Source organism: Ambystoma mexicanum, chromosome 1q (assembly GCF_040938575.1).
Source record: "Ambystoma mexicanum isolate Mex_15411 chromosome 1q, UKY_AmexF1_1, whole genome shotgun sequence".
Taxonomy (NCBI): Eukaryota; Metazoa; Chordata; class Amphibia; order Caudata; family Ambystomatidae; genus Ambystoma; species Ambystoma mexicanum.
Window position 1 is genome coordinate 1,318,745,564 of NC_090922.1, and position 10,760 is coordinate 1,318,756,323.

Sequence of the window (10,760 nt, forward strand, 5' to 3'; positions counted from 1 at the left end):
AGACTCCTGGCCAGTAGAATCGGGGTATTACCTGACTCTGGGTTTTACCCACCCCTTGATGAGCTGCACCAAATGTGAATGGGCCAACTCTAATGCAATTCTTCAATGGCTTCAGGGAACCGCTAGCTGTGTTTGGGCAAAGCCATCCCTTGTTACATCAAGCCAATATAACAAGCCCTTCTTTGTGAAAAAGAAAGTGTTTGCTTGACTGCGCCCAGCTTCCTTAGTGATTACCCTACCAAAGGCCTTGGAGAGCACTGAGTCATTTCTTTGTGCAAAAGCTTCATTTCTTTGTGCAAAAGCTATGTCGGGCAGGGTACAACCTACTCTCTCTCTTCTCGCTGGGTCTCCACTATGGGGAGGTCCGCTTCTCCAAAACCTCTCGAACCCCCTCAGTTTCTTTAATACTTCTACCTCTTGTGCTACATGAAATAGGGTATTTTTCAGGAACCCTTGTGCTGTTTTCTCCCACTTTTTCACTGTATAGAGATTATTACTGTGATTGTGTAGTAGAATTTTGATGTCTCCACTAAAGTCATGATCCCCCACCATAACATCCAGTCCATGTCTCCAGGCTAATCCTGATTCTGAGCCTAGCCTAAAATAGGTAAATGGGGGGGAGCGGCAAGAGTCAGTCCTGTGGGTATTGTGAAGGGTCAGCAATGTGAGGCGGAAAACTTTTTGAAGGTTTTTCAAAATATGCCATTTTATTAGCACAAAAGGTTGGATTAATGCCTCGCTAGCCCTACCTTGATGAGGATTTCCCTGCCTAAAATGAACTAAAGGAAACACTGCAACAAAAGGTCTGTCGCTCACGCTTGAACATACAGAAAATCAACAAGGAAATATATGGCAGCTCAACAACTTCATTTATAACAGTAGATTTCACATCACCATAGCTACTTCTTTCAGATTCAAGCAGGCTTTTGTGTAACTGTTCAAAAAGGGATAAGGAAATCCTGTGTCAACAAAAAGTTCCACGTCGGTTCTCTTTCTGATCCAACTTGATAACACAAAGTTCCAACTTGGATTCCAAGGCTCATTCAAAATCCTTTGACAAAAGCTTACTTCTTTCCACTTGTTCCCAAGGTCTTGAGACAGCTTCTTGTCATTAATAATGTATACTTCAGTAAGGATCTTGAGACAGGCTCTTGTCTTCAACAAAGAATATTTCAGTTCTTTGTTGTTTTTAAAACAAATGTCTTTCTCAGGATATGTTGGCATCACTTTTAGTTTCCGCACTATTTCATCAAAACACTTCAGTGATTCTTCAATGGTTTCATTATACGCTTTACTCCACCACAGTACACATAGCTACCTGGTTTACTCTCATGCCAGGTTTTCTACTACTACCACTCTCTGTTCTGGTATACTCTCTTGCCAGAACAAAAAACAATTACTATTGCAGTTCTCCATTCGGGTATACTCTCCTGCCCAAACAGAGTCAATTGGCATAAAGTTCTGTGGTCTGGTGTACTCCCTTTTCCAGACCAACTACTACTTCTAAGTACTTCTGTGGTAAGGGTCAACTTCAAAATTATTAGCAAGGTCTTCTGCTTCACACAGTCAGGTTTTAGGATTCTCTTCAGGGGACACGAGAATCACACTGATGCCATTTACTACACCTAAGTGTTTGCCACATGCAAGAGAGGCAATGCTTCCTTCCTCCTGAACCTCTTGTACCAGAAGGGCAGCCCTCTTGCCAATCTTGTTCCACCTTTATATTAATAACCAACTGCTGATTATAACTATTCCTCTTCTTCACATTTCTTTGGCTTTGGCAATGTGGGTTTAATACATTCTCTACATCTGGACAACATTCCTCATACACTCGGTTATGGTTATTTATCTTCAGTAACCCTGGTTGTTTGTCAATTGCCTGAATGTACGACTCCCTTTTGGCTTTGGCAATTGTGGTTTGGGTTCCCACGTTGAGGTAATGTCCCTTTGTATGATTGTTCATTATTATCACCCACTATATAGCAGTCACCTCCCTCAGATGGCATCTTTGAAGTCGTTGCCTGCCAACTTCTTTGGTTTACATCAGCTTGGCATATATCATAATCAGTACTTAGTTTTACAGTCATTCAGTATTCGATATTGACGCTGGATGCGGGCAACGAGTAACCATGGAGCGCTCTGGGGTCACGAGACAACCGTGACTTCACTGGTCATGTGCGTGGCCGTGTACCTCGCTTCTCCCAGCTCGTCTTGTTCAATTCTCCAACGCGGCCTGGCAACCTCTCCTGAACAGCTTCTCACATCTCAGAGCCTTGGCACCTTCCCCAGCGATCTGGTTTTCACCTGCCACCGCTGAGCACTGCACGTTGGAATAAACTATGAACAGTTGCACTTTCCGTTGCGCGACCTCTGCAGCTGAAGTCTCCCCAGTATCTCGGTGCTTGCCAGCCACCGTTGAACACTTGACTACAGGGAAAGTTACAGGTAGGTACACTTTCCACTGCGTGACCTCTGCAGCTGAAGTCTCCCCAGTGTCTCGTCCTCGCCTGCCACCATTGAAAACCTGACTTTGGGAAAATTACAATTCAGTGCGATTTCCGCTGTGTGACCTCTGCAACTGAAATTTCGAGTCCACATGCCTCTATCAGGACCGGCAACAACTTCTCTTGCCACTCTGGTCCCAGCGTCCTGGCTTGTCCACGATTCATTCTGCTGCTTCGTGGAGAGTGCAACACTCCTCTACCCATCAATACCACTACTGCTCCCCTGCTGCTGCAGCTTCGGTGTCTCAACTTCTTCCACCTTGCTCCAATGGCCTGCACCTGAGTAGGCCTTTTATACCTCTTAGCAAGTCCCTAACCCAAAGGTCAGTTCTTTCAATGGTATTTGGACCCAAAAGTTATTTTATCTTCTTATGCATATGCCTTAAAGGAGTATCACAAGAATTAAAAGATTCATTTGGTTTTACAGAGAAATTATATTTTTCCAGTTTCAAATTGGTAGTTTAAAAAAAACTTTCTGCAAGCTTTTCCTGAGACTCATAGGATTTCTTATTTCGCGGAGTGTTATCATTTTGGTAAAATATCTTCTCACCCTTAACACATGACTGTTTACAATTGTCTTCACTCACATGGTTGTAATTAATTTTAGGGAATACCTGGTCTCTTTGGCAACATGCCATTACATGTACTGGCAGGACTGATATTCCTTTCTTTGAGGAAGACAAACACTGCGTCTCAACACCCAAAGTCCTCCTTTTTCCCTGGGGCCTTTCTCCTCCCAGGTGATCCTCCCAGCTAACACCACCCCCAGGGTCAGGATCAGGAAGCATCTGCCTTTCCTTGGCCACCTGAGAGGAGACATTAGGTAGGGTTTTAGTAAAGACTCCATAGGATTCATCACAGTATCAAACACCTCTCACCTGGGTTATACTCTCCTGCCCAAACAGAGTCAATTGGCATAAAGTTCTGTGGTCTGGTGTACTCCCTTTTCCAGACCAACTACTACTTCTAAGTACTTCTGTGGTAAGGGTCAACTTCAAAATTATTAGCAAGGTCTTCTGCTTCACACAGTCAGGTTTTAGGATTCTCTTCAGGGGACACGAGAATCACACTGATGCCATTTACTACACCTAAGTGTTTGCCACATGCAAGACAGGCAATGCTTCCTTCCTCCGGAACCTCTTGTACCAGAAGGGCAGCCCTCTTGCCAATCTTGTTCCACCTTTATATTAATAACCAACTGCTGATTATAACTATTCCTCTTCTTCACATTTATTTGGCTTTGGCAATGTGGGTTTAATACATTCTCTACATCTGGACAACATTCGTCATACACTCGGTTATGGTTATTTATCTTCAGTAACCCTGGTTGTTTGTCAATTGCCTGAATGTACGACTCTCTTTTGGCTTTGGCAATTGTGGTTTGGGTTCCCACGTTGAGGTAATGTCCCTTTGTATGATTGTTCATTATTATCACCCACTATATAGCAGTCACCTCCCTCAGATGGCATCTTTGGAGTCTTTGCCTGCCAACTTCTTTGGTTTACATCAGCTTGGCATATATCATAATCAGTACTTAGTTTTACAGTCATTCAGTATTCGATATTGACGCTGGATGCGGGCAACGAGTAACCATGGAGCGCTCTGGGGTCACGAGACAACCGTGACTTCACTGGTCATGTGCGCGGCCGTGTACCTCGCTTCTCCCAGCTCGTCTTGTTCAATTCTCCAACGCGGCCTGGCAACCTCTCCTGAACGGCTTCTCACATCTCAGAGCCTTGGCACCTTTCCCAGCGATCTGGTTTTCACCTGCCACCGCTGAGCACTGCACGTTGGAATAAATTATGAACAGTTGCACTTTCCGCTGCGCGACCTCTGCAGCTGAAGTCTCCCCAGTATCTCGGTGCTTGCCAGACACCGTTGAACACTTGACTACAGGGAAAGTTACAGGTAGGTACACTTTCCACTACGTGACCTCTGCAGCTGAAGTCTCCCCAGTGTCTCGTCCTCGCCTGCCACCATTGAAAACCTGACTTTGGGAAAATTACAATTCAGTGCGATTTCCGCTGTGTGACCTCTGCAACTGAAATCTCGAGTCCACATGCCTCTATCAGGACCGGCAACAACTTCTCTTGCCACTCTGGTCCCAGCGTCCTGGCTTGTCCACGATTCATTCTGCTGCTTCGTGGAGAGTGCAACACTCCTCTACCCATCAATACCACTACTGCTCCCCTGCTGCTGCAGCTTCGGTGTCTCAACTTCTTCCACCTTGCTCCAATGGCCTGCACCTGAGTAGGCCTTTTATACCTCTTAGCAAGTCCCTAACCCAAAAGTCAGTTCTTTCAATGGTATTTGGACCCAAAAGTTATTTTATCTTCTTATGCATATGCCTTAAAGGAGTATCACAAGAATTAAAAGATTCATTTGGTTTTACAGAGAAATTATATTTTTCCAGTTTCAAATTGGTAGTTTAAAAAAAACTTTCTGCAAGCTTTTCCTGAGACTCATAGGATTTCTTATTTCGCGGAGTGTTATCATTTTGGTAAAATATCTTCTCACCCTTAACACATGACTGTTTACAATTGTCTTCACTCACATGGTTGTAATTAATTTTAGGGAATACCTGGTCTCTTTGGCAACATGCCATTACATGTACTGGCAGGACTGATATTCCTTTCTTTGAGGAAGACAAACACTGCGTCTCAATACCCAAAGTCCTCCTTTTTCCCTGGGGCCTTTCTCCTCCCAGGTGATCCTCCCAGCTAACACCACCCCCAGGGTCAGGATCAGGAAGCATCTGCCTTTCCTTGGCCACCTGAGAGGAGACATTAGGTAGGGTTTTAGTAAAGACTCCATAGGATTCATCACAGTATCAAACACCTCTCACCTGGGTTATACTCTCCTGCCCAAACAGAGTCAATTGGCATAAAGTTCTGTGGTCTGGTGTACTCCCTTTTCCAGACCAACTACTACTTCTAAGTACTTCTGTGGTAAGGGTCAACTTCAAAATTATTAGCAAGGTCTTCTGCTTCACACAGTCAGGTTTTAGGATTCTCTTCAGGGGACACGAGAATCACACTGATGCCATTTACTACACCTAAGTGTTTGCCACATGCAAGACAGGCAATGCTTCCTTCCTCCTGAACCTCTTGTACCAGAAGGGCAGCCCTCTTGCCAATCTTGTTCCACCTTTATATTAATAACCAACTGCTGATTATAACTATTCCTCTTCTTCACATTTATTTGGCTTTGGCAATGTGGGTTTAATACATTCTCTACATCTGGACAACATTCGTCATACACTCGGTTATGGTTATTTATCTTCAGTAACCCTGGTTGTTTGTCAATTGCCTGAATGTACGACTCTCTTTTGGCTTTGGCAATTGTGGTTTGGGTTCCCACGTTGAGGTAATGTCCCTTTGTATGATTGTTCATTATTATCACCCACTATATAGCAGTCACCTCCCTCAGATGGCATCTTTGGAGTCTTTGCCTGCCAACTTCTTTGGTTTACATCAGCTTGGCATATATCATAATCAGTACTTAGTTTTACAGTTATTCAGTATTCGATATTGACGCTGGATGCGGGCAACGAGTAACCATGGAGCGCTCTGGGGTCACGAGACAACCGTGACTTCACTGGTCATGTGCGCGGCCGTGTACCTCGCTTCTCCCAGCTCGTCTTGTTCAATTCTCCAACGCGGCCTGGCAACCTCTCCTGAACGGCTTCTCACATCTCAGAGCCTTGGCACCTTTCCCAGCGATCTGGTTTTCACCTGCCACCGCTGAGCACTGCACGTTGGAATAAATTATGAACAGTTGCACTTTCCGCTGCGCGACCTCTGCAGCTGAAGTCTCCCCAGTATCTCGGTGCTTGCCAGCCACCGTTGAACACTTGACTACAGGGAAAGTTACAGGTAGGTACACTTTCCACTACGTGACCTCTGCAGCTGAAGTCTCCCCAGTGTCTCGTCCTCGCCTGCCACCATTGAAAACCTGACTTTGGGAAAATTACAATTCAGTGCGATTTCCGCTGTGTGACCTCTGCAACTGAAATCTCGAGTCCACATGCCTCTATCAGGACTGGCAACAACTTCTCTTGCCACTCTGGTCCCAGCGTCCTGGCTTGTCCACGATTCATTCTGCTGCTTCGTGGAGAGTGCAACACTCCTCTACCCATCAATACCACTACTTCTCCCCTGCTGCTGCAGCTTCATGTCTCAACTTCTTCCACCTTGCTCCAATGGCCTGCACCTGAGTAGGCCTTTTATACCTCTTAGCAAGTCCCTAACCCAAAAGTCAGTTCTTTCAATGGTATTTGGACCCAAAAGTTATTTTATCTTCTTATGCATATGCCTTAAAGGAGTATCACAAGAATTAAAAGATTCATTTGGTTTTACAGAGAAATTATATTTTTCCAGTTTCAAATTGGTAGTTTAAAAAAAACTTTCTGCAAGCTTTTCCTGAGACTCATAGGATTTCTTATTTCGCGGAGTGTTATCATTTTGGTAAAATATCTTCTCACCCTTAACACATGACTGTTTACAATTGTCTTCACTCACATGGTTGTAATTAATTTTAGGGAATACCTGGTCTCTTTGGCAACATGCCATTACATGTACTGGCAGGACTGATATTCCTTTCTTTGAGGAAGACAAACACTGCGTCTCAACACCCAAAGTCCTCCTTTTTCCCTGGGGCCTTTCTCCTCCCAGGTGATCCTCCCAGCTAACACCACCCCCAGGGTCAGGATCAGGAAGCATCTGCCTTTCCTTGGCCACCTGAGAGGAGACATTAGGTAGGGTTTTAGTAAAGACTCCATAGGATTCATCACAGTATCAAACACCTCTCACCTGGGGGGGGGTCAAGATTTCCTCTATACTTTGTAAATCGAAGCCTATGCCTGATGTGCAGGGGGGGCTACATCAGGCAGCTTATACGTCACATAGGTATGATAATACAGACTGGCAAAACCTCACCTCATGTTACGGGGATCTACATCAGGCAGCATATACTATACCATGCTAATAAAACAATTAAATAGCGGCGCAACTTAGAATACAGTGGTGGGGAGTGGGTGGATGAGAGGGGGAAGGGAAGAGGAGTGTAGGAATGGTAGACTACTGGGCAATACACGATCAGAGAAGTTGAGAATATTTTAAGGCATGAGGAGTGGGCAGGTAGGGTGGAGCGGAGAGGAGGAAGGGATGGGGGAGGGTTGAAAATGGAAGGGGGACAATACACCAGCAATACAAAGAGGATAGAGAGAAGAGGGGAGTGCAAGCATAGAGGGGGCGGTAGGGTGGGAAGGGGAGGGAGGAGGAGAAACAGGGGCAGGAAGAAGAAGCAGCCATTGGGCACAGCTAAATAAATAAGTGGGAGTCCAGATGGGGTGGAGTGAGAGTAGGGACCATCCCTGGTGTGAGGGATTGTTGTATAAGTCGGGCCTCCAGCGTCTCACGCTGGTGTTCTTCGCTTCCTCAAAAGTCGCAGTCTCTGCGGGTTGTCTCTGATCCGCCTCTCCCAGGCATGATCACATCAGGGGACTTCCCCTGTGTCCGACACTCTTTCTCTCCTGTTACTCCACTCGTCCCAGTTAAATGTACATTTCTCCTTAATGAGACATCTTCTTTTCCTTTTCCAAACTCGTTTGTCTCAGCATTGCCTGCAGCCAATTATAGAGGGATCAAATTTTTCTTCACAACTAATAGGTGCCATTTTCAAAAGATTCATTTGAAAATGATAAAGAAAAATGCCTAACTTTCAATATCCTAAGGATTGACTACATTTGCACTTTTTCCATAGAAATTGGCCAAAATAATTTTGGTATCAATGTACTCCAGATCATTAACCAAAGTTTCACAGCAAAGTGAGAATGCTTCAAAAAAACATTCACAAGTTATATTGGACCATTTGTGCCCAATGTGCCCTGGTCTAGTCATATCATTTAAGGTGGCAATTGTATAAGTTTTAATGGTAAAAGGAATAATAGCATGATGTGTGCAGAGAATATTTTTTTGATCATGCATTTCCACCTGAATAAATTGATCAAAAACACAGTGCAGGGTATGACCCCCTAGATGTGTCAGATAGAGCATTTGTTGCACCAGTTTGACCTGGTCAATTAGTGTTTTTGCATTAACAGAGGGGCAATCAAACCAAAACTTGAGATCAACCACAATAATCCAATGCGGGCAAAGGGGAACAAGATGTCCAATCATATTCCCAAAGTCTGAGAAGAACGGGGTTTGGGTGGTCTATAAACTAACACAAAATCCATGGATGTATTTGGCTTTAATACGCATGTAAAGTGAAGAGCCTCCACATCAACTGAAATAAAAATTGTTTTTTTCCAAAATTTTTAGTGTATTATTTTAAAAGCATAAATGCAGGAAAGGTGATCTGACACACGTCGTTTAAGGCTGATCCTGAATGGTCTGATAGCCACGTTTCTGTTAGGCATATGAAACAAGTTTTAAATCTGTTTTTAAATCATGAATGCAGAGGAAGTGGAAGAGGGGACAATGACTGAGAAGGAAGGTGGGAGCTGCGTTGGTCATGCTAATAGCAGAGGTCAGGCAATGTCCAAACTCTTTGTAATAGTTACTTTGATCATTTTACACATTAATTGCCTGTCTATTCTGGCTCCTCCTTGACCCATAATAACATGGGCTACTCCTCTTCCCAAGGCTTTGTCCGTGTCCTCTGCAACTAGTGCCTTCTCGGTGTCCCACCCTTTGCTGGTTGGCTGGAGCTGCTGGATTTTTAACACCATTTGTCTACCTCAGTATTTTCCTTCAGTCGTCTTTTTCATGAAAATGCTGTGCAGCTAACAACACTTCAGTGAAACTCTTGTCTTCCCAGTCAGTGAAAACATCCTTAATTCCATCCGCAATCTTGGGCTGCAGCCCCCTTACAAATGCAGAAACCACAGCTTGCGGTAGTCACATTTGAGATCTCTGAAACCATATCAAAATATTTTGAATCACCTGAGACAATCAGCTGGATTCTCTCCCATCTTCTTCATCCAGTCTGCGTTCTTGGGAAAGAACTCTAGGATGATGCAAAGCAGTCTGTAAATGAGGTATTTTAATGCAAACCTGGGGGCTGTTGCAGTGGCCAATTGCTTTTCTGCTTTATGAGAGTAGTGCTGTCTTTAGGATAGACAGTGTTCAATAACTAATTGAGGTTGGAACAGAGGCAGTGGTCGAAGTGAGCGGGAGCGGTGCTCCTCTACTTTTTTAAATTACATTTTATAGCTCCTATACTTTTATTTTAAAAACAAACCATTCCGGAATGGTTTCGTTTTAAAACAAAAGTGTAGTAAGACGTTGCAGGTTGCACTTTCAAAGCACTGCACTGAACGTTCTCTTAAACAGCAGGTGCTAGTGATTGGGGGTTTGTATTGTGTGGGGGAGAGGGCGTGGCGGTGGGGTTTGTGGGGAGTGGGTGCAGGCCAGCAGGGAACATAGTTCCACTACTTCTTTTCGTACACTTCGACCACTGAACACTGGGGAATGTAACATTCAAAGATAACCTGTAACTTCTTGAAACTTCACAGGGTCTTCACAAATATGTTGGAAACCTTTGTATGTTAATACTTAGAGCAGTGGTGCTCCATGGTGCATGCAGTCACTAATGCATTACCTGCCCCAGGAAGCAGTCTTGAAGGGTACGCTGCAGCATCTGTTTGAGGGTGTGATCTAGGGACCCTTTCGAAAATCAAGTGCATAAATGGCTGAAAGCGACTGCGATGTGGAGCTTCCCAGTAATTGTATAGTAGTAGATTGACTGGATCTGGGCTCTTAAATTTACTGTGCCCATCCGGTGGAAATGGCGCAACAGATGCAGCTGTTTGGGGTTGTTGATCGGGTGCCTGATCAGGTGCAAGATTCAAACTAGAAGAATTATATGTGTCTAAAAAGTCCTCTGGAGTTTCTTTCGGTTCGGTACACCTGGCAGTGATGCATGGAGCCTGCTCTAAAATTTTCAGTTCTTGTGGGCAGCCAAATTTGCTAGCTCTCTTTCAGTTCCTTTAACTTTTCTTGGAGTTACCCCTATGCATCCTTCAGAGCATCCTTTGACTCAGAATACCCTTTAGTGGCTTTTGTGTACCAGTGAAAGAAGGAATCCCACTGCTTCTGGTACACTTTTGGGTCTTTACCCCTGTAAATAAATGCTTCGATCATGATCAGAATTACCTGGTAGGGTCACTACATATAAATTATTTGCAATTATCCAGGAATTTACAAATGTTGGATGAGTGATTTGTACACGTAAAAAATGTTGCCCTCTCCT